General features: G+C 36.0%; 1 long non-coding RNA gene across 1 annotated transcript; it reads right to left on the reverse strand.

Annotated features, from left to right (window-relative positions):
- Nucleotides 1-335: 335 nt before the first annotated feature.
- Nucleotides 336-13,525, reverse strand: LOC148049251 (uncharacterized). The gene is made up of 3 exons (XR_015695401.1): nt 12,901-13,525; nt 2,102-2,207; nt 336-875 (listed from the first exon to the last, which is right to left on the reverse strand). It is a non-coding gene; the product is annotated as an uncharacterized LOC148049251 (long non-coding RNA).
- Nucleotides 13,526-21,782: the final 8,257 nt, after the last annotated feature.

The raw sequence follows: 21,782 nt of genomic DNA on the forward strand, positions 1-21,782 counted from the left end.
TAGTAACCTTCCCCTGGAGTATGGAGGGAATAGAGATTTTACAGTATCCTTCCCCTGCCATGGCCACCAAGTCACACCCACCAAATCATGCCACACCCACCAAGCCATGCCCACATAACCAGTAGTAAAAAAAAAATGAATCCCACCATTGCCCCCAATAAAACAGAATGTGTGCATAGATCTGGATGCTTTATTGATAGAACAGGATATGATGTAACTAAGGAAAACAGGAATACATACAATGAGAATCAAATACAAGATAGGCAGTATTGGGTTACTGATAAACATAACAATTAATAAATACAAGCAATCTAAATCTCACCTCTGTGTGTGGGTTGGTCCTTGGAGTTTGGAGTTTGAGTTTGGAGTTTGGAGTTTATTCAATTTGTAGGCCGCCCTATTCCCCGAAGGGAGTCAGGGCGGCCTAACAAGGGAGGGGAAATTACAAAAAGTAAGACAAAAACAATCGGACAATACGAACAATTTAAAAGCACAACAGACACAGCAAATTCGAGTAGGGGGGGGGACTCAACCCCAGGCTTGCTGGGACAGCCAGGTCTTCACGGCCTTGGATGACCATGTGCCACAAATTAAGATGGATTCTTCTTTGTGCTTCTGCCTTCTGAAAATGGTAAAGGAAATGGAGTCTGGCTTCCCAACATGCACTTGTTTGGAGAGTGTGAGCTGATGGATAAAGAGGTGGGGGTCAGCTTCAAACAATATAGTTGGTATTTGTCTCTCTGGCCACTAGATAGGGCTAGAGAGCAACAACAGTATATAAAAGTTATATCCTGGGGCATGACCCATCTCTTGTCATGCTTTTCTTCATATGGTTGCATGAATTTATCTTTCTCAAAGGCTCCAGATATCTAAAACTAGAACCAAAAAAAGTGATTGCTGTTATAATTTTTGTAAAATAAATTCTCTATAAAAATAAGCATAAAAAAGGGGATTCTGGATTGTTAAAAACATTTTTCTTCAGAGAATGTAGATCCATGAAAACTTTTATGCACCAATCCACAAGTGACTGGCAAAATCTTCACACAATAAAATACAATATTTAGTGTTCTTATATAATATGATTATTAGCCCTTCTTAAAAGAGGAAACAAATAATGGGTCTGCTAACTTTGCAAAGCTATATTGGTGCCTCTCTTTGATACCACTCTCTTGAAATAGTTGTGTGATGAGACCTTGCCCCGGGACTGTCCTATTGCCATAAAAGGACAAGTTTTTTGTAGCTGATAAAAGTGGGCCTCCTACTTCAAAAAATGAAATAAAATCAATTTCACTTCTTCTGCTCTGCATCTTCATTTATAATCCAGCTAAAATAATTTGCCTGTACAAGATGGCTCATCAAGGAGGTAAAAGAATGACAACATTAATTAATTATCACAATATTCAAAATGAGAACACCTCTGATTGATCTCCATTATATAATTTCTAATTGATCTCAAAACCATTCAACTGTTTTCTGCCTTAAATTGACCATGTTTGATAAATAAATCACATGTTCAGGTTTTGGAATTTAATTGTTTTATGACATTGCTTAAGAATATAGCCTATAGGCAATACATTCTGTGGACAACAATAATAATTGCATTGTGATTTAAATCTTTGGATGTCATCTTCTGAAATTGGTGCGATCTGTTCTTATCTATTTCCATACTATGGCTAAATGTGTCTTGAAAACTATGGACAATTATAGAAGAAGTAGTTGGATTTACCTCTGTAATTTTTATGTTTCAAATAATCAGAGTGAGGAAGCAATTTCTAGATCCATTGCATAGTATAAAACTGATGGAAATGGATTCAGAGAATTCTGAATTAGTCTTTTCATAAAGCTTATATCACTACTATTAGACAGGTTTGAGCTGATAGCGCAGGAGTAGGATAAAAGAGACAATGGGCAAGCAGGAAGCTACAATTTATCACTTGTATCTGCTGACTTTCATCTACTGTCCAAATATACCAGAAGAGCATGTTTTAGTTGAATTGTAGTTTGTGAGGTCGAAAAATATGCTGTGACATTCTAGAGAGCTATTACTTTGACTTATGTACAGACATCCCTATGTTATTTTATGGATCAAGAAATTACCTACCTAAGACAGAAATTCAATAGGTGAAGACCTAAAAATCCATTGCCATTGAGCATCCACAGTATTTTTACTCAGTCTATTGGAGATTTTATACTGAAGAGACGTTTACCTGCAAAATATAAGAATTTAATCTATTGGTATGAAGTTTAAAGGTTGCTTAGCAAGGTAAATGATTAAATTCAGATGGCTATGGTTCTTTTGGCAAATATTATCACCTGAACCTTAAGAGAATAATGAATTTCACCTGGAAAAGAAACAATAAAGCAAAAATAAAATAATTAATTTTTCACTAACTTTCCTATAATAATAGCTGAATCAATCTTGAGCTAGTGAGAATCGAACTCCTGGCAGTGAGCAGTGAGTTAGCCTGCAATACTGTATTCCAACCACTGCACCATCGTGCCTCCTGTATATATGTATACATTACATTACATTACATTACATTACATTACATTACATTACATTACATTACAATACATTACATTACATTACATTACATACATACATGCATGCATGCATACATACATACATACATACAGTAAAATGTTGATATAGATATTAGTTGCTATAAAAATTGTCATAACCTACTAGAAGTCCGTTATCTGGAAGAGAAATCCAAATTTCAAAAGGGGACCTAAATTGCTTGCAAGTATAACATATTAGTCTCCAGTCACCAGGGGTCATCGACTTGTAACCTCAAAGGGAATTCAATATTTTAGGTAGTTATCACTCATCCGCTTAATTTTTTTTCCTTATCCAGTGCTAACAATATTTTCAGAAAATCCAGGATCCTGAATTAGAACTCACTGCCTAAGTTATTTCACAATACTGTACTGAATTCAAGCAAGCAAGAAAGAGTGGGATTGGCAACAGTAATACAGCAAGGTAAGCAAATCAGTCAAACAATGAGGTCACAACTATTTGACAAATAATCTGTTAACAGCAGTTATATTTATATGCCAAACAACATCTGAAGTTATTTCCAGAGCCCCATCCTTAGCAAAATATTATTTTAGTTCTTTCTTATCTGTGATATTTTCAAGTTTGTGCCTATAGTTGTTACTAGATCTTGTAATTATGTTACACTGTTCCCATCACAGGTAGAAAAGTGATGTGACAAACTGAATCATTTACAAAGACTTTAATGATACTGCAGAAACAGCTTTTAACATACTGTTGAAACACAGCCTTGTCCGTTATATATCCAACTCCAATCAAGTCCTTGCTTTATTTGATAAAAGCTACATAGACCTCCTTGGATCCAATAACACAAAGGTTTGCAATTTCATAAAATATTTTTCATATCATTTTACACAATGGAATCTATTTGATTGATCTGAGAGGACATGATGTATAATCCCAAGTGGTCAAGCATGAAATTAAAACAAACAGCAATTTTAGATGTACCAGATTAGCCTTCTTTTAAGATTGCACATCCTTTCTCTCCTAGCTCAATAATACTAATCCTTATGTGTATCATATATATATCCAATACATCTGATTCTGTTCCTCTCCATCGTAAATACTTGGAGTCTACAAAACCCATGAGATTACTTTATGGCACAGTAATAAATTGGCTGAGATTTATTCTCTTAAAAGAAATCAGGAAGGTGTAAATGAAAAATAGGTATCTAACTTGTCGTGATAATGATGATGGAGGAGGAGGAGGAGGAGGAGGAGGAGGAGGAGGAGGAGGAGGAGGAGGAGGAGGAGGAGGAGGAGGAGGAGGAAAAATAAAAGATTAGACATTGGTACTGAGCAAGAACAAGGAAGAGGTCACAATTTAGTATAGAAATTGTAACTCTTATGTACATATGGGCACTATTGGTTTTATTTACATTGCATTTTCCAAAGCAGGGAATGTGGCTTCAGTGACACCTTTAAAGTAATACTAAACCTAATGTGATGCTGCTTTAGAGATGACCTGAGCAAATGCAACTCCAGAAAAACTAAAGATTCAGAGATAAGCTTATTACTAATGGAATTTTACTGCCAGCATTGATTTAGCGTTTGTAGGCAGACCAACAAGAATAATAATTGTATCGGACATCCAACCTCATCATTTGTCCCAAAAAAATAAAAAAAATAAAAAGTCACTTGATAGTAAGGGTTCTTCCAAGTCATCCTTGAAAAAGCCTAAATATTTTAAACTCCTTTAATGCTTTAACTGGAATCGATCTTTGCTTTCTTTAGCTTAGACACTAGAGTCAATAATTTTCCAAGAGCCACATATTTTTTGAGGTTTTAAAAACAAAATTAATAAAGAAAATATAAAAAAAAAGTTTCAGGTGCTTTTTCTACTATTAATAACATTTTCCAGGGAACTTATTTACAATTCTTCCTGCGTTCAGAGACCAGGATTGATTTGGATTTGGATTTTATTACATTTATATGCCGCCCTTTTCCCCGAAGGGGACTCAGGGCAGCTCACAATTCAAATCAGGGAAGGGGGGTACAAACAGGAAATAAAAAAGACGAAACATAACAATACATAATTTAAAAACACACAACAGTCATACCATTCGAGGCGGGGGGCAACAGCTCTTTAGCCCCAGGCCTGTCAGAACAGCCAGGTTTTAAGGGCTTTGCGGAAGGCCTGGAGGGTGGTGAGGGTTCGAATCTCCACGGGGAGCTCGTTCCAGAGGGTCGGAGCAGCCACAGAGAAGGCTCTCCTCCGGGTAGTCGCCAGTCAGCATTGGCCGGCGGATGGAATTCGGAGGAGGCCTAATCTGTGGGATCTAATCGGTCTATTGGAGGTAATTGGCAGCAGGACAACGTATTAACTATGAGGTCAGTTTTTGTATCTGTATATTTGACTTCAAATTAAAATATTTGAAAAAATATATGATAAAAATGTATGATAGCTCCTAGTTCAACTTTGGATTTCATACATCAAGTAGTACAACTCTATTTTGTTATTGCATATGAAATTAGAAATTGCATTGCAGAAAAACTTCACTGTTCAACCTTCTGCGATAGCAACAGTTCAACACAACATAGTCCGTTTAACTGCATTAGAGCACTATGCAGCCTGTGTAAGAAACATCTAATTTGAAAATGGAAAAAGGAAAAGAGGGAATATATGGATTTTGTACCTTTGATAGTTTAAATAAGCAGAGCAGATGTTTCCTAAAGTTTAGCCTGTGGGGAGGGAATAGGAGATAGAGGCACCACATAGGAAAATGTAAATTTCTCTTTGTTTATCTAAAAGCAGCTCAAATTAACAATGCACAACTGTAAAAACTGATTAGGAAATCTATGCATTTAGAAAAATTAGAAAGGGAATCCTTCTGGCCATCTTTTTTTTAATTAAAAGGTATGAAATAAGTGTTCCATTCCAAATCAATGATAATTTCATCACAGTAATATTTCCACAAAACTATGCAACCTTAATTGCTTATAGATTTCACATGCTGGTTTATTGTAGCACACAAAAGTTGGAAGTGGTTTTTTTTTAACTTTGGCCCCAAAATCAGCTAAGAAGACTATGCAAAAATACATCATAGATGATAAAACTCCAACCAGTTAAACAGCAAGAAATATACTTTTTCTGACCAAATAGGTAAAGCAACATAGTTAAGCTTTTTTATCAATTGCTCATGTAAATCAGGGCTGTCAAACTCCCAACCTGTGGGCCGGATGTGTCACCCACTGGCCATGCCCATGCCTAGCGAAGGGAGAAAAAATCCTGATACATCACATGATGCTGCAGTAACAATGTGAGTTTGACATACCTGATGTAAATGATCTGACATCTCCTTTCCATGTCCAAGTATAATCTGTGTGTTGGGTGATTCTAAGCAATATTTGCTACCTTTAATGTTGAAGGATATTGTGCAATTGGTTAAATCTCTTTTCTTTGATATTAGTATGCAATTTGACTTTTTCCAATCTGTCAACCTCTGTGACATTCTCCTAGATTTGCTGGTATATTTTGGTTAGACCTTTCACTTCATCCTCTTCTATTACTTGTCATATTTCTTTATATATTCAATCAATTCCTGAAATCTGCTGATTAGGAGAGGAGAGGAGAGAAGAGGAGAGGAGAGGAGAGGAGAGGAGAGGAGAGGATAGGATAGGATAGGATAGGATAGGATAGGATAGGATAGGATAGGACAGGACAGAATAGAACAGAATAGAACACAACAGAACAACAGAACAACAGAACAGATTTGCCAAGTGTAATTGGACATACAAGGATATCTCTACTGAACAGAGTTTGAATAAATGCCTTTCATCTTTGCTCTTCTTTGAATCAGTTACTATAGGTTCAATCATATTTATCAGCATACCAGTTTGAAACTGGAGCCCTTCTGCAGTTTGGATATCCTTGTTTTTCCGTATCTGTTTCCATCTTTGATGTTTTAACACAACAGAGATGCTGTTGAATATTGCTTTTTGTCTCTTCCAGCAGATTCCTGAAACACATTGATAAATTGCTTCCTAAGATCTTTGGCTGAGGCTTTTCTTTTCTTTTGGCAATTTCTGCTCTGTGTTCTGACAACCCAGTTTGCTTTCTTCTGTTTCTTAATCTTTAGCACTTCCTTTTTACATTCATCCATAACAATTTGCCTATCAATCATGTTCAGGACTTCAAGTGATTGTTGATGTTCTCCTGTAAATTGTAGATAAGTATGAGAATGGGAGGTTCCCTATCATGAAAACTACTCAGCTTGGTTCTTCTCCAGTGCTTGAATTGTTACTTGCAGATGAGCAGCTTGTGATCTGTTCCACAATCAGTCCCTGTCTTTGTTGTTGTAACTGAGCTCTTTCATCCCCTTCTACTAATAATATAGTCAGTCTGATTTCTCTGTACTCCAGCTGAGTAATGTCTATGAATATAGGCATCATTTTGTTAGTCTGAAGACTGTGTTAGCAATGAAGAAATAATTGGATTGACGGAAAATTATAAGTTGTTTTTCTGCTTCATTTCTGTTTCCTAGGCTACACTGTCCGGCTACATTTTCATAGTTAACATTTCCAGCTTTGGGGTTCCAGTCTCCAACCACAAGCAACACATCCTGCTTACATGGATTTTTTGGTTTTAGTTTGAATTTGACCATAAAACTATAAATCTCTTCTTCTTTATAAGTGGTTGGAACATTAACTTCATAATGGAATTAAGTGGCCTATAAATTTAATAAAATAAATATTATGAGGTTGTTTGTGAAGTCCGAGTAATATTATTTCATCACTGACCACATTATTCTCAATTGCCATCTTTCCTGACTAAGATAGAAATGCTTATTTTCTTTGTTTTTATGTCTTGAATAGAAAAGAGCATGACATTTAACTGGAAGTGTCCATTTCAATTCATTGATGCTGTCTTTATTTATTTGTATCCATCTTTATTATTTTTACCAATAACCCAAGGCAGCAAACATATCCAACACACCTTCCTCTTCCTATTTTCTCTGCAATAACCCTGTGAGGCGAGCTGGGCCAAGAGAGAGTGACTGACTCAAAGTCACCCAGATTATTATTATTATACAATTGTATCACAGCGGCCAGTTGTTTCGCTGGATTTGGAATTGATTACTAGTTGGGCCCCACCCAGGGGCCTAGGACATTGTAACATATTTTCGTAATATGCGTGCAGATCCAAGCAGTGTGACTTTTTGCATTTGACTGATGGTGATTTTGTCAATTTTTAACTGTTTTAAATGTAATTCCAGTCCTTTTGGAATAGCACCCAGTGTGCCGATTACCACTGGAATTACCACTGCTGGTTTGTGCTACAGTCATTGAATTTCGATTTTTAAGTCCTGGTATTTTACGATTTTTTCATGTTCCTTCTCGGCGACCCTGCTATCACCTGGTATTGCGATGTCTATGATTGTGACCTTATTTTTCTCAACCAGTGTGATGTCTGGTGTATTATGCGCCAGTATTTTGTCCATTTGTATACAGAAATCCCACAAGATCTTGATCATCTGATTTTCGGTGACTTTTTCAGGCTGATGTTCCCACCAGTTTGTTGCTGTTTTAATATTATAATTTTTGCACAAATTCCAATGGATCATTTGCGCTACTGAATTGTGCCGCAATTTATAATCAGTCTGCGCGATTTTTTTACAGCAGCTGAGAATGTGATCAACAGTTTCATCAGCTTCTTTGCAAAGTCTGCATTTGGCATCATCAGAGGATTTTTCAATTTTGGCCTTAATGGCATTTGTGCGGATAGCTTGTTCTTGCGCAGCCAGGATTAGTGACTCTGTTTCTTTCTTTAATGTACCTGTTGTTAACCATAACCAAGTTTGTTCACTGTCCACTCTATCTTTTATTTTTTCCAGAAATTGGCCATGCAGTGCTTTGTTCTGCCAACTCTCCATTCTTGATTTTATCTCATCTTTTCTGTATTCTTGTTTCATCTGTTGGGCCTTCGGTAGATTTTTGTTCTTTACTTCGATTAATAGATGTTCTTGACTTTCTTTTAAATAATCAGCCAGTGCATGATTTTCTTCTTCAACTGTTTGCTTCACTTGTAATAATCCTCTGCCACCTGATTTTCGGGGCAGGTAGAGTCTATCAGTATCACCACGTGGATGTAAACTGTAGTGCATTGTCATTAGTTTCCTGGTTTTTCGGTCCAAAATGTCCAAATCAGCTTGTGTCCAGTTAACTATACCAGCTGTGTATCTTATAATTGGTATTGCCCAGGTATTTATGGCCTTGATTGTATTTCAATTTAGATTTCAAAATTTTTCTAACTCTGTTGGTGTACTCTCTCCTGACAATAGTTTTTACTTCTCCATGCTTGATGTTATCCAACTGCAGAATGCCTAAGTATTTGTAGGCTTCATTTTCGTTGCATTTAATTAGTTGGCCATTGAGCATTTCAATTCCCTCACATGCAGTGATTTTGCCCCTTTTTATGGATACAGTGGCGCATTTTTCCATGCCAAACTGCATTGAAATATCGATGCTGAATACTCGGACTGTGTTTGTCAATGATTGGATTTCTATTTCTGACTTTCCATAGAGTTTCAAATCATCCATATATATTAAATGCAAAAAAATTTCAGCTTCTTTGGCTGTTTGGTAGCCAAATTTCATTTTTTTTAAGATTACTGATAGTGGGATCATTGCGATGATGAAGAGAAGAGGTGAAAGTGCATGGTTAATCTTTGGTGAAATTCACAGCCTTTGGGGCTAGTTGGTAGCTCAACAGCTCCAGTCCTAACCCAGGACCTAGGAACTGTTAAGGTAACGTCAGATGATATAAGCTGTTCATGTAGGGTGGTTTTTGTAGAATCAGAATGTTCAAGTCTGATAAATTTAAAATTTCCAAATAGTGAGGTAGCCCTTTGGGTATTGCTCCAATTACAATCGGGACAACACACAATTTCTTTTTCCATAGTCGCTCAACTTCAATTTGCAAGTTCCGGTACTTTGTGATTTTTTCTTGCTGTTTATCTTCAATTTGTGCATCTCCAGGTATTGCAATGTCAATGAACCAAACTTTTTTATTTTCAACTATTGTTATGTCAGGTGTGTTGTGGGCCAAGTGCCTGTAGGTCTGGATTCTGAAGTCCCACAAGATCTTGACTTTCTCGTTCTCTAAAACCTTCTGATGTTCCCAGTGGTTTTTGCTGTACTCAGATCCAAACTTTTGGCACAATTTCCAGTGAATGATCTTAGCAATGCAGTCATGGCATTGTAGGTAGTCAGTTTGTGAAATTTTGCTGCACCCACTCAAGTGGTCGACTGTCTCATCTTTCTCATTACAGAGGCAACATTTGCTGTTGGTGGTAACATGTTGAATTTTTGCCTTCATGTAGTTTGTGGCTAAGGCTTGTTCTTGAGCTGCCAAAATAAAGCCTTCTGTTGTTTTTTTCAGTGCTCCTGATCTTAATCAGTTCCAAGTTAGTTCCAAATTTTTAGTTTTCAGTGTTGGAATGTGTCCTGCTTAATATGTTCTACTTAATATGTTCTACTATATGGATGTGTGTGTGTGTGTGTGTGTGTTTGTGTATGTGTGTATCCATATATCCATATCTACAGTAGCTGCAAAGGGTGGACCGACGTCATATTCAACCCTAAGGATTAGGAATGGGATGTCACTTACAGTTAGTTCATTTGCGAGTAAGGTGAGCAAATACTTTTGGCAATATAGTGTATCTATCTATCTATCTATCTATCTATCTATCTATCTATCTATCTATCTATCATCTATCTATCTAACTATATGCTTTTCTTCAATTGTACAGTAGATTGGATGAAAATAAGGAAGCTATAAGGATGATTCTCATGTTTTATTATTATAGGAAAAACTGTCAAGTCATGAGTCTTATCTAAGCATGAAATATGTTTTTTTTAAAATTGTTTGAGAATTCTGTAAGTGCACGTTTGTTAGTTTGCAGGTGTAGAGGTTAAGTAACTTGTTCAAGGGCATTAAGGGAGCTTTAAATCATTTTGGCTAAGCCTAACTGAACATATTTAGGTCTTTCCCCTCTTGTCTAAGAGATTAATCTTTGCCGCTTTTACACAGCCCAAGGTCATGACAAAACATTTTCAGAGACTTATTTAATGAATTGCAAATTGGGAACAATGCTGTGTATTCTTTTGCTCATTTATACCTGAAAGCACCAATAAGAACTTCATTTTTTAAAAAAAAGACCTAATCAGGTTTATTTTTTGACAGTATTATATGTAAATTAATCTCAGTAGGGAACAGTCTTTGCAGCAACTCCTGTATAAAATAAATAACAATTAAAAATAAACATGGCATTTGCTATGGTCTGTGTGCTTAAGCACTGCAGGAAAGATTAATCTAGAATGCTATACATAATGTTTCTTCTGCATTTTTAAACCATTATCCTCCGCTTTAACAGGAAAGGAATTCTTTTCAAAACAAATTTCAGATTAAAACCATGGTAACATTCTTATGGTTATATCACAAAGTTCATGATTTGGTTATGAGATAAGAATGTTATAGGATGTTTGTAATCTAGTTTATATAAACTGGTCTTCAGTAGTTTGCAACCTCCCTGGCATCTTTCATTTTAATTAGGTAAAGGTAAAGATTATCCCACACATGTGTGCTAGTCGTTTCTGGGTCTAAGGGCAGTGCTCATCTCCGTTTCTAAGCTGAAGAGCCAATGCTGTCCAAAGACGTCTCTGTGGTCATGTGGCTAGCATGACTCAACACCGAAGGCGCACGGAGAGCTGTTACCTCCCCACCAAAGTGGTCCCTATTTTTCTACTTGCATTTTTAACGTGCTTTCAAACTGCTAGGATGGCAGAAACTGGGACAAGTAGCAGGAGCTCACTCTATTATGCGGCGCTAGGGATTCAAACCGCTAAACTGCCAACCTTCTGATTGACAAGCTCAGCGTCTTAGCCACTGAGCCGCCGCATCCCTTGTCATTTTAATTAAGTCCCATGTAATGGAAAATGAAAATATTAAGGTATCTATCCTTGATTTTGTGTTCCGGTCAAGAAGCCTAGGCATATAGAATTACAGATGGATAATGATGTATGTAATAAGAAATACCAGTATTAACATTCTACCCCCTAATCCTTAACAAGACTTGAACAATGGGTCCTATCCAATAACATAAAATTTAATGTGGGGAAAAAAGCAAGATTTTATATCTAGGCAGGAAAACCCAAAGGTACAAGTACAGATTAGACAAAGCCTGACTCAAAAATAGTAACTGTGAAAGGGACCTCGGAGTCCTAGTGGATGATCACTTAAACATGAATAAGCAGTGTGCAGCAGCCGCCAAAAAAAGCTAATATAATCATTGGTTGTATAAACAGAGATATAGAATCAATATCATGTGAAGCATTAGTACTGCCTTATAAGTCCTTAGTAAGACTATACCTGGAATACTGCATCCAGTTTTCATCGTCACATTACAAAAAAAGATGTTGAGGCTTTGGAAAAAGTGCAGGAATTGGTTATGGCCAGTCTAGAGAAAAGAAGGCCTGGGGAATGACATGATATCAGTATTCCAGTATTTGTGGGCTGCCACAAACAAGGGGAATAACTTTTGATCCAAAGCATCAGAAGGCAAGACAAGAAACAACGAATGGAAACTAATCAAAATAAGCAACCTAGAAACTTCTTAACAGTGAGGACAATTAACCTGTGGAACAGCTTGCCTTCAGAAGTTGTAGGTTCTTCATCACTGGAGGTTTTTAAGAAAAGACTGGATAGCTATCTATCTGAAATGATATAGGGTCTGCTGCTTGAGCAGGGGATTGGACTACAAGACCTCCAATATTCTTTCCACCTCTATTCTGACTGATATTGATTGATTAGCCTAGAAACACAGTAAACAAGAAACATAGGAAGCCAGGTAAGGAAGTGGGGAGAGGTTTAATCTGTAAAATGGTAAAGAAGAGTAAAACCAGAAAGTGGCTTACTATATGTTCTCTTTCTTATATTAGTTTCTGGCTTGACTGCCTTCTTTTTTCCCACTTTTCTATAGCACATAGGTTTTAAGCAAAAGGACAAGGGATCAACTATAAAGATATTTTAATAGTGAGTCTATTGGAGTTTTAATCCATTTTTCAGCACAATCTATAACTTTATGCCAAATAGGTTCAATACAATGGGTGTTACTAGGAGTAAATGCAAATGACATTGGAGGGTTATAGATTTACTGACACATAGAAAGATTTATACACCACCCACATTCCTTGGCACAGACTTGGCACACTTTGTATTACATTTATTTTTTAAAATAAATAAATAATCAGAACAATTCTCAAAAAATGTTACAACAGTCCAACCCCAACTAAATCCTTTTAATGATCTTTTAAAAGGTAAATGAGATGTGGGTTCCCAGTACCTTAGGTAGAAGATGTTCCATAATTAGGAATCTATGACCAAATTGGGACAGTTCCAAGCTCTAAACCTTCCATCTCATGAAAAATGCAAAGCCTCAGTATCTTCTTCTTAGGGTAAATGAACATCATGAGCTTAAACCTGTTGGAAAAATAGTCTAGTAAGTGAGATAAAACCAGTTTCTTAAATTGGACCCAGAAGCTTATCACCAGCCAGTGCAATGTCCAAAGTGCTAGTCTAATGCAACAAAGCTCACTTGTCTCTCTAAGCAGTCTCCTTATTGCACCACCTAGCACCAACTGCATCATTTAAATAATTTCCAAGGTCAGTCCAATTAGAGCACGTTCTTCAAGGTGCCTCTGGAGCACTTTCATGTTTTTATTGATATGGTTGTTTTTAATTGGGGCTGGAATGCCTTATTTCATGTGGGTTTTTTTAACTGATCTTAATTATATATTCAGATATTGTAAATTGTCCAAAGTCTTCTAAAGTGATGGTGGTGGGTCATAATAAATTTAAATAAATAATATAATTGTGACATAATGAATGCTTGAGTCTCTTTTGGAGATTCAGTACTGAGTGAGTAGGATTGTAATTGGCAGACCAGCCAAAGCAAGGTAAAAATGCTCACTTGTCCCTCTAAGCAGTAGGGAAAAGTAAAGAACCTAGGCTCCATCTGTTGCAATTTAGGAGAACCTCAAGTCATAGGCAGGTTCTTTCTAGCATCAGCTTCAGAACTGGGATGAAGTCAGATCTACCAAGAGCATATGAGGGCAAATATCATGTCCTATTTTCATTGTCATGTTTAAAAAAGATTTAAGCCTTTTTGAAATTCCAGTAATATTGACTATTTTTCTAACTGATTGACAAAAAAAGAACCTTAGTTCAGAAACTTTATTGGTGAGTCTCTGATTATTAGATAGATGCAGATATATACATATACATATACATATACATATACATATACATATACATATACATATACATATACATATACATATACATATACATATACATATACATATACATATACATATACATATACATATACATATACATATACATACATATACATATACATATAGCATATAGCATATAGCATATAGCAATAGTTAGGCTTATATACCGCTTCATAGGGCTTTCAGCCCTCTCTAAGCGGTTTACAGAGTCAGCATATTGCCCCCAACAACAATCCGGGTCCTCATTTTACCCACCTCGGAAGGATGGAAGGCTGAGTCAACCTTGAGCCTGGTGGGATTTGAACAGCCAAACTGCTGAACTGCAGTCAGCTGAAGTAGCCTGCAGTGCTGCATTTAACCACTGCGCCACCTCGGCTCTTATAAATAAGATATAAAGATATAAATAAGATAATAAGATATAAAGATATAAATGGAGAGGGAGAGAGAAATGGATGGATGGATGTAGATGTAGATATAAATAGATATAGATGTAGATATGTTCTCTGCTTTTAAAGAGAATAGAGGTCTGTTCTTAAATGAACATATACAAATGTAATATTACATTATGCCATTCTTAAAGTCATTCTTGGAGAGACTTTATATACCTTGTCCCATTTGAGTACATACATTCATAAAAGTATAGATGCTATAGATATACCCGGAACCCAAAAATCTAATCTCTTTGTAGTATCAAAAGGATGTTACTCATACACATTCCGTACAACAGTTGCTTCAGATGCTTCAATCACAGTCCCTTTCAGAGAAGGCAAATGAAAGATCAGTACCATGGACAGCTCACAATGATGATGGCAAAGTTATCCCAAGTGTAGATTTCATATACAGACCAGCTGGAGAACAAAGAATGTTACAGCAAGTGATAGGCCTGTTTTAAGTAATAGCAAGTTTAACCCTTCCCAAAGACAGTTTTTACGAAAATCCATAAAAATGGTTCCTATTTTTTTTCTAGTTCCAACTTCTAAAACAATATATTCTCATGACATATAGATAGGCTTTTTAAATTATTTTAAAATCTAAAATTTATTCTGGAAGGCAAAGAACCTATAAGAGCCGAGGTGGCGCAGTGGTTAGAGTGCAGTACTGCAGGCCACTTCAGCTGACTGTTAGCTGCAGTTCGGCGGTTCAAATCTCACCGGCTCAAGGTTGACTCAGCCTTCCATCCTTCCGAGGTGGGTGAAATGAGGACCCAGACTGTGGGGGCAATATGCTGACTCTGTAAACCGCTTAGAGAGGGTTGAAAGCCCTATGAAGCGGTATATAAGTCTAACTGCTATTGCTATTGCTAACCTTGGACAAAAAGAGACAATTTATGGGAATCTTATTACTGACTGAACTCTATAAATTCATTCATCATTCTGTCTGAGCATTCCTCCAAGAACTTGCAACAGAATTAAGGATTTTTCAAGCAGCAGACATCTGCCTAGGAGTCTAATACTCATTATTTCTCTATAGCTTTTTCCCAGGCACATTGGCATTTCAGGATTTTGAAGTCAGGAATGTGGATTTTGTGATAAGAGCTGCAATTCGTGTGGCGTTTGGTTTAGAATTTCAAGTCTGGAAAACTAACAATTTCTAATTGTTCCTAGACGCTGACTGGACTTCAGTTTGAAGACACAGATTTCTTATTTTTCTGAACAAAATATTGACACTTTCTTTCTCCTTCTAAGGTAATGTCATATCAATCTTAATGTGAGTTCTACCATGCCATTTTCTCTATAAAACTGTCTGTATTGCTTGGTAACCATAACAAATTTGAGATAAAAGGTTAAGCCATATAAAAATATATAGACCTTTCCTGTTTGATATTTTTCAGCAGCAATATTATTTGCCATACTTCATGCTTGATTGGAAGGAAGCGAAAGCAGTGGTTTCAAATTTATGTTAAATTGCTATAAATGCATCAAAATAAATTGAAACATTTATCTTTCTATGGAATTGTGTCATGTTAACAGGCATAATTATAATGGTACATTACCAAAATAATATCACTTCTGGAAATGAATCATTCTTTTATTGTTGATCCTGAAAGTGACTTCCTTAAAAGTTTGGTTATTTCTTATCTTATTAATACATGGCTATATTCTACCCTTAAGGCTTAAGATCAATCATGAACATGCTAGTGTTACAGTGAATAATAAAATGTCAATTATCACATTTTTTTCCAGGTGAATTTCTATAATCATCATAGTCTTTAATTTTATAAATAAACCTCCTTTTCTATAATAGAGACATTTCTGTTTTGCTTTAAAATTTTGGATATGAATTATGTTCCAGATTAGAAACTGTTGGTGTAAATAAAGTGCTGTTTTATACACACAACAAATATGATTTGCAGATGCAGAACTTAATTTTATCAATATGTGTTTATAATTTACTATATACCACTGATCTTGAGAAAATCTAAGATACCCTCAGAGGACTAGTATATTCTCTAAGGATATAATATATAATATTATTATAAAATAGGTAATAATTAAGATGTTTTTAAAAAGTAACATGTACAGTAAAATATTGTTACCGCTTTTAAATATAGATCGTCTTTCACCTGGGGCTTGCGGAATTGCGAGTCAACCATTTTACCCTTTAGATTGTTAAACCGAGTGGAATTTAAAAATAACCATTTGTGTAATGGATAATCAACTGTCCCAACATCCATCCATCAACTCTGTAGGCAATATGCAAAACAAGTACTGCCATTGCCAGGAGCAATATTAGGGACTGAATGATTGAAAAACAATTTCACCAATTAATACCAGGAAGTAAGTGTGACTGTGGACATAACATGTCAAAAGTCATGTCCTCCTTGCTTTTTTTTTTTTTACAGGACCACTTCACATGGAATAAATCATTTAGACCAACTCTTACCAATTACGCTGTGAGCAATTTTCGCTGTAATCCTGAGCTGAATCCTTAGCAGACCCTGTAAGTCATGCCAAAGTCTGCAATATTGTATTTTCTTATACTGAAAGAGAATACATTTCAAAGTATAAATAGTCTAGTTTTTGAATGTGAGTTTCGGCCTGGGTGTGTTGTTAAAAAGAGACAAAATGGAACTACATTTATGCCAGTGGCTGTAAGTATACTCCTTCACAACACTGAGATAATATTCATCCAAACAAGGAAAAGCATTTTTTTCTTGTTTTATCAACAAGAATATTGTTACCGCAAAACAGAAAGAGTTCTAAAAGAGGCAACAGGGTAAGGTGGACCTAAAGAAATTTTTCTTCTTACATTCCACATTGAACACAAATTTCTCCTTGAACAATTTTCTGTTCTGGTCCAAGGACTTTCATATTTTTGTAAAGAATATTTCCTATATGTCCTGTTATGAATGGGAACTAAATCAAAACAGATCCAAATTTTATCTACCATGAAAAGTTAGCTAACAAAATACAAACCCACCATTTGACCTGCTGTATTAAGTTAAAGTAGAATTAAATATAGTAAAATTGCTACTTTCCTACATCCCATACTACACACACACACACACACACACACACACACACACGCACACTTATATATAATTGCAATTACGGTATATATATATGGAATTAGATGGAAAATATGTTTATGTAGTTGGTAAGAGTTGACAACAATTTGATGACAATTTAAAAAATACTATTATATTTTTATGCCTCACTAAAGTAGATACACTTTTACATATTTTATATGCTAGTCAAACACAAGAAACAGGTAACTTCCCTAATTCATCAATCCAATTCTTAGAAAAGCAAAACTATTAAAATATGCATCACAAAATATAACCTGACAGTTTGTTGAGCCAGTGCAATGAAGGAATTAACTGAATGGTAAGATTCTTTTCTTTACCAATATTTTTTGTACTTGAAGTAGAATTGGAAATATTCTTTGTCTAATCTAAAAGCTATAACAGCAACAACCTAATGATCCTGAAAATTTTAAAACAAAGGGTTTTTCACTTTTTAATCAACAATATTATAAACCTTTTATTATTAATCCATTTTATTCAGCAAAAATGATGACTTGAGAAATATGATGAAAATATACTTTCCTTTATCTGAAATATTTTAGTTTGCAGATGATATTGTATATGATAGATAGATGAGAGAGAGACAAAAACCAGTGCTAATAATAATGCAACTAATAACAATTTAAGAACTATGTTAATACATTAATTTAAACTATTACTGAAGGAAATACATACTTCAAAAACTATACCACATAATACAAACGAGGGAATGAAAAAATAGAATAGTAAAGAAAAAACTTCAGAAGATTTGGGGGGGGAGAAAAAGGTAACAGAATATTGGTACAATTCAGTTCAAATGTTGAAATTTTTAAAATAATTTAGCTACTTTTCTAAAATATCTGAAAAATAATGTATTTTATTACATTTACATGCATATTCCAAAACATTGTTTTTAAACAACGAATTCAATCTAGATCCAATATCATATTTCTGACCTTTCCTCTTTGTTAGTGTTTTTTTTTAAAAAAAAAGTTCAGAGCTAAAAGTTTCTAGAATTCATTACACATATTTGTCTCAAAATACAAAACCTCCTTTTCTGTAACAGGGTAAGCTCAATAAATCCGCTGCTGTTGTTGTTTGCGACAATAGAATGCTAGTTTGTGATTTCCTTCTCTCAATATTTTTTTCCAGCTTTCACTTTAGACAATAGCCCAGTAATCTGAGATCAGTCAAAGCCTTCTCAGAGCTGCCACCTTACTGAACGTAAAATATGCCCAGTTATAAATCCTCCATAGAAAGATATAAATTACTTCTAAAAATACATTGCATATCTTTCTTTCTGTCTTGAAAATTAAAGATTTACTTGCTCTATTCAAGCCTAATTGTTTCAGTCAGATTACCGTAATAGGTTCTGGTCTCAAAAATTATTTATTTTCCCCAGGGCACAATGTTATTAAATGTGAGGTTTTATTCTGTTTTAAATCAGATTTAAAGAGCTATTAAGGCTTATCACAATATAATTTATAAACATTCATGCCAGGGGTTTCACATGGCAAATGAAGCAGACATGACTGAATTGGGGAAACAAATCCAACAGTTTTTTTTTCTTCCTTTAGAAAAGCCTTGGGCAAGAGCACTGATTACAACTAACCTACGGAGGCCACTCAAACATTTTGTTAAGGGTTTCAGCATAGAGAAACATTATTCATGTGCAATTCCCAATCTTATTATACTGCTACACACTGTTCAAAAATAATTAAGTATGTGGTGGTGTAGAAAATATCTTAGTAATATCTCATCTATAGAAATGGTAGAACCCATAAAGAATCGGTTCTATATGGATAACCTGATACCATCCGCCTGTGCCATTTAACACACAAATGTTGGTCTATTGGTCTAAAACACTTTGCATAAGATTTCCCCAGTCCAAGTATCCACCTATGTAGATAGGAGCTCTCCAAAATGTTCAGCAATTGTTATATTAGCTGGGAAAGTTTGCAGGTTGAAGTTCACGCCGTTAGAGAGCATCTATTCTTATTTGGCATATGTAAATATCTTCCTTGGTGACACCTATTTTAACATGTTTTCACTCTGTTTTAATGGAGGACTGCATTTCTCCATTGGCCCTGCCTACACCACTAGAAGTTCAAATCTGCCCCTAACACAGGGGTGCTCAACTCAAGGCCCAGGGGCCAGATCCAGCCAGCAGATTGCTTAGATCTGGCCCTCGGTGCCTCTGCCAGCAAAAACAGAGCTCATGAGGGCTGCAGGAAGCCCTCTCGAGCTCCATTTTTAGTGACAGAGGGTTGCAAGATGCCATCACAGCCAAAAACAGAGCTTGTGAAGGCCACAGGTGGCCCTCCTGAACTTTGTTTTCATTGGCAGAGGGTTGCAGGAAGCCGCTGCAGCCGAAAACGGAGCTCAGGAATCCATTTTCGCTAGCAGAGCATAGATGGCTCCAACATGACTGATGTCAAGCTGCTCCCTCCCCAAAGTCAAACGCAACCCTGATGTGGCCCTCAATGAAATCGAGTTTGACACCCCTGCCATTTTGAGAATGAATTCAAGGCTGAGCAACTGATGTGCAAGTTAATATGTGCCAAAGGGATGACATAATTTTCACAATGTTAAAGAAATGGAGTGGTGGTAGCAAAGCTAAGAAGATGCCAATCTGTGTCCTGTCTATCTCTGTCAAATTGTATTGAATTGTGTCACCCAACGTTTGTGTCAACTCTCCAAGCTCACTCCGAACCATGACATTTTGCTTCTCCTGCTGCCAGCTAACTGATATAAAGTATTGATAGTATTACTTGCAAACCACAACTCGGTCTCATCTAACCTTATCCAGAAGGCAATCTGTGTCAATATGTTCTGCCCAGACAGGCACCCATCAAAAGCAGTGCTGAGAGGGATCTCCCTTATAAAGAAGTTTGCCAATTAGAGGCAGAAAAGCCAAATTTTCCACAAGAGGAATTCAATGGACATTCTTGATTCACCAGAAAAATAAATGTAGCACTTCCTTTTTAAAATGCTTAAATGGCTCGAGTCACAGTAAAGCTTTTTGTTCATTGATCTCTTTGTCATCCCTATTTCTGCTTTAGGAGAGGTGCAGGCAGAATATTTCAAAATTATACTGTGATGAAACCATTGAAGGCAACTTACTGAAGACTGGGAGCAATACTCTTTTCATCTCATTCTGCTAATACATGAACTGGCTGCAGGCATTTGGGGACTTCCATATTACAGTTTATGGATGATTATTTTTGTCCTGATCAAATTTCAAACCTTGAAGGGGATTAAATTGAATCAGCTTGTTCTTAATTCTTGACTCACAAATTGAATTGAATCATATTTTCTTTGATTCTCTGCTTTGAATTGAATAAGGGCTGATTTGTGCAGGTAGGCCTTGACTACAATAGTTCACTTAGTGACCATTCGAAGTTACAACTGCACTGAGTGAGCTTTGGCCATTTGTCATACTTATAACCATTTTGGCCAGGGGTGGGTTCTGGCTGCTGCCACTGCCGGTTCACTCAGGGACACAGAGTGTACACGCTTGATGGGTGCTACATGCGCATGCACAGTACTGGAAAAAATGGTTCTGTGCATGCGCAGAAGCAAAAAACAAGATGGCTGATAGAACCGGTTTGAGGGCCACCTCTGATTGTGGCATCTCCATGGTCATGTAATCAAAATTCAGACACTTGGCAACCAACTCTTATTTATGATGGTTGCAGTGTCCTGGGGTCGAAATTATGGGCTCTATTGTGATTGTAAATTGAGGACTATCTGGTACAACCTACCAAATACCTGTTTCTCAATTCTATATGTCCATTTGTCCACTTTCTGTTTGCATATTAAACTATTGCCTTGACATTTTTTTCATGTTTTTCCTTTAGGAATGATATTCATGCAGATTGATGTGATTAAAAGCCACTTGTAGAAGGATAATCCTGGATTAAATTATATCAGATTTCCTCATGCCTCATCAATGGGGATTTTACCAATTACTATCAAATGTAGCCAAGCATTTTAAAGTTTCTAAAAGAAATATATTCTTGCTCAGCATCACAGATGCTACAAAATCTTTTTTTAGAATAACTAAGTTCCCAGCCAATCAGACCTTTGATAAATAGCTAAAGAAAGGACACTGAATGCCAGTTCTCCCTTCTGAATCTGATATGAGTATATATGAAAATTCTCCACATGCTTAACTCCAGTGGGAAGCCTATTTCCATGTGTAGTTAAACTAGACTGCCATTTATATTTTGCAGAATAGTGTTAAGTGTTTTGTGCATATATGATATGTAACAATCAATATTTGAAATGCTTGATCATTCATATATTTAATAGCAAATATTGAGTTGCACCCATTGCAACTAAATTTAATAGGACATTTAGGCTTTTATTATCACAATACTATCATTAGTAGTAGAAGCGTATGGCATACATTAGCCAGGA

Source organism: Thamnophis sirtalis, unplaced genomic scaffold, assembly GCF_051295495.1.
Source record: "Thamnophis sirtalis isolate CommonGarterSnake01/CBP01778 unplaced genomic scaffold, rThaSir2_p1.2 scaffold_2, whole genome shotgun sequence".
NCBI lineage: Eukaryota > Metazoa > Chordata > Lepidosauria > Squamata > Natricidae > Thamnophis > Thamnophis sirtalis.